Source organism: Brassica rapa, chromosome A03, assembly GCF_000309985.2.
Source record: "Brassica rapa cultivar Chiifu-401-42 chromosome A03, CAAS_Brap_v3.01, whole genome shotgun sequence".
In the NCBI taxonomy this organism is placed as follows: Eukaryota; Viridiplantae; Streptophyta; class Magnoliopsida; order Brassicales; family Brassicaceae; genus Brassica; species Brassica rapa.
In genome coordinates this window covers 33,868,805-33,872,476 of record NC_024797.2, presented here as the reverse complement: position 1 = coordinate 33,872,476, position 3,672 = coordinate 33,868,805, and the positions used below count along the sequence as shown (strand labels likewise).

At 45.3% G+C, this 3,672-nt stretch overlaps 1 non-coding gene across 1 annotated transcript; it reads right to left on the bottom strand.

The window, feature by feature from the left end:
• Positions 1–540: 540 nt before the first annotated feature.
• On the bottom strand, positions 541–646 carry LOC117133160. Its single transcript, XR_004457001.1, has one exon. It is a non-coding gene; the product is annotated as a small nucleolar RNA R71 (small nucleolar RNA).
• Between the last annotated feature and the right edge of the window lie 3,026 nt (positions 647–3,672).

Sequence of the window (3,672 nt, the reverse complement as noted above, 5' to 3'; positions counted from 1 at the left end):
ATGGTAAACATTATTATTCTAACAAAGGATGATAACTGAAACCTGTAATCCTGTATGACCAGAACGGTCATATGCATAATGCAACATGTCAGAAAATAGATGCTAAGGGGACTGTAATCCCTGATGCTAATGCTACAGGAGCTGTTCAACCTGTAGATGAGGACGCTCGATCGAAACCACTGGCCGACTACAATCGCCCAGATGAGTACTATTCCAACAGATCAGCTATTCGACTTCCAGAGATCCAGAAGCAGAATTTCGAGCTGAAGCTTCAATACTACACTCTCGTGTCGCAGATACCCTACTATGGGTTACCGCACGAGCATCCTATGGACCATCTGTAACGGTTCGAGGATCTAATCGCTGCTATTCGGAGGGAAGGAGTCCCCGAAGATTACCTGCTTTGCAAGCTCTTCAGATACACGCTGAATGGAGAAGCGATGCACTGGCTTAGGCAGCAACCCACAGGATCTTTAACATCCTGGGCCGACATCAAGAATGCTTTCTTACGAAACTTCTTTGATGAGGCGCGCGCTGAAGAACTTCGGAACAAAATTTCCACATTCTCGCAGGAGGCTGGAGAGTCCTTCAAAGATGCGTGAAATAGATTTAGGTTCTTCCAGCGAGACTGTCCACACCACGGATTTAACGAAGTGCAGCTGCTAAGCACTTTCTTCCGAGGTCTCGCCTTACAGTATCAAATGGCTCTTGATACGGCGAGTGAAGGAAACTTCACTACTCGGAATCCGTTGGAAGCTGTGAGACTTATCGAAAATCTTTCTAACAGCAGCAGCGCCAAAAACACTGACTCTGAACGGAAGAAGTCTGTAGCCTCTATCGGGAAGGAACAGATGGACGAAGTAAGAGCTAAGTTAGATGTGGTGCACGAGCTTCTTAGGAAGCAAGTCTGTTCAGCTGAAGGAGAAGTAGCAGATACGGAAGGAGAAGAAAATGTGAACTACATCGGAGGTACCGGATTCCAGAAATTTGGAAACCAGGGCGGAAACAGAAACTTCTTTGGATATGTCAAAGAAGTAACCAGAGTTCACAATTTCAAAAACCCTCCAACAACAGCAAAAGCTACTCGAACTCTTACTACCAGAATCCACCACCCCAGACTCAGGAAAGCAAGATCGAAGAGATGCTTGATCGAGTACTGTTGGGACAACAACAAATCACCGTAACTTTCAATGGTAAAATAGACTCCGTCTACAACAATCTGATCACCAAAATCGAGACCTTAGGGACTCAGGTGAGAAAACTTGAAACACAAGTAATTCAGACGGGCGAGACTATAAAAAGGCAAGAAGCTTTCGCTAGAGAGGCAGGAGCCGACAAAAAGATACACCACGTAAATGCCATCATAGATGATGAGTTCTGGCAAGTGGTGAGAAATGAAAACCTTGAGGAAGGACACTTCAAAATTGAAAGCTCCATGAGTCTCGGCGGATCCCAATGGTGTCGACCGATGTCGATGAACTCGCATCGATCGACAGACCATGACGAAGATCGATGGACGGATTACTCCAGTCATCGATCGACGTCGTCCGCTGAATCGACTGAATGCAATGCAGTTCGAATTCTAACTCATGATGAATTCGCAGCTAAGCATCCTCACCCACCCTCCCATTTCTATGATAAAATCGATCGACCGGTTAAGCCAACCATCGATCGACAGCGTGAGTCCGACGTCGATCGTCACACCCCACATCCCATCGATCGACAGGCACCTCTGACATACCGAGTGCGGTTACCATCAGTGTGTGACACAGGAGCATCAGTTAGTATCCTCCCTAGGATCATGGCAGACCAGCTTGGTTTGGCCATCGAACCTTCAACAGAATCTTTCACCTTCGTGGATCTTTCAGAAAAACGATCAGGAGGTATCATAAGAGATCTGGTGGTACAGATTGGTAATGCCCTTGTCCCGGTAGATTTTCATGTCCTAGACATTGAGCTTAACTGGAACTCTTCACTTCTGCTTGGAAGATCTTTCCTAGCTATAGTAGGAGCTGTATGTGACATGAACAAAAAGAAATTGTGTCTGACGCTCATAGACCCCAACATCCACTACGACCCTATCCAACCTAAGAGAAAGGTTATTAATTCTGTGGATTACGGGAAAGAACTTGGCTTCATTGGCGCATGCCATTGTGGAGCAGAGTATGAATCGGAGTACGAAACAGAGTACTCAGAATCGATCGACACACCCACTTTTCCATCGATCGATTCCAATGAGTCAACAGTGACCGATGACCGCAACAACACGTCGCTCGACGTAAAGCAGCCGGTTGACCATTTCGCTCCACCTAATCATTGTTACCCACACTTTGCCTTCCAACCTCCAAACAAGAGAGGACGTAATGATTATTCCATAGGCAGTTGGGCAGACAGTGGTTTCCATGAAAGTTTTGCAGTTGACAATGTAATTACTTCATCCAACGAGGAACATACAGAGGAATACGATGAGGATTATTGGAAAGAACGTGCAATAGAAATGTCTTTGGAGGATGAAAGACTTGAGACACATAAGTTCACCAACACGTTTCCAACATCGTTCGACGAAGTGCACTCCACATCGGTCGATACCCACCCTCGTCCAGCAAAACAACCGCTCACATCGATCGACACTCATACAAGAACATCGATCGATATTCGCGCCGCAGCGAAAATTCAGGAGCAGGAGAATATTCCCTCTCCAACTAGGTTTAGAGATACCTATATAAAACGTTTTGCACCCCCGAAACCACCTCCACACACCAGAGCAGACACACAAGCAAAAAAGAAGAACACTCTTCCATCTACATCAACAGGAAAATCCATGAAGAGCAATCATCTCAAGAACACAAGTTGTGCAGAAATTACTCTGCCATCGATCGATGCATCTGTATGTACATCGATCGATACTACTCTAAACCCTAATCTTTCTATTTCTAAATTGACTGATAATGCAAACATTGATTACGGTTTTCTAACTCCTGATGAATTTGGTATTTTCAGGGACCCAGATGGCAATACACGTGCAATGGATGGAAGGATCTTACAAGTGTCCAGAGAGGACATAGCAGATATCCTTCAAATAGCCAATGGACCTGACAACCTATTCTCACAGCAACGTGGCACTCCAGCAGTCATTCAAACCAATCCAAACAATCACATAGGAGTCGCCACAACAGAAATCAATCCAGACCTATCACGCCAACCAAAAGATCAAGCGTCGATCGATGGGACATCTGAGACATCGATCGACAGGGTAACACCAACATCGATCGATAGGGATGACCTGACGTCGATCGATAGACGTTATGAATTTGGAAACTGCGCTTATGACATGTCCGGAGCCAGAAAGTTCACTTGGGAACGAAGGAACGAGTATGGAGTCTACAAAGATGAGTGTGGACATACACGAGGCATAGCTGGTGAGATGATACCTGTCACAAAGGACGACATCAGGAAATTACTGGAAATAACATCTCTTTTTGAAGATAGCCACATATGTCTTCCAGAACATGCCACTTCCTTCACACTCACAAGACTGGCACCAGAACTCTACACCAAAGATGAAATCAATGAGATGGTGTTTGGTATTTGTGGAGCTCAGGAAAGACTGGGAGAGGAGCTCAAATCATTGGTAGAAGATACACATCAACCTTTGGATAGAGGCTACAATGA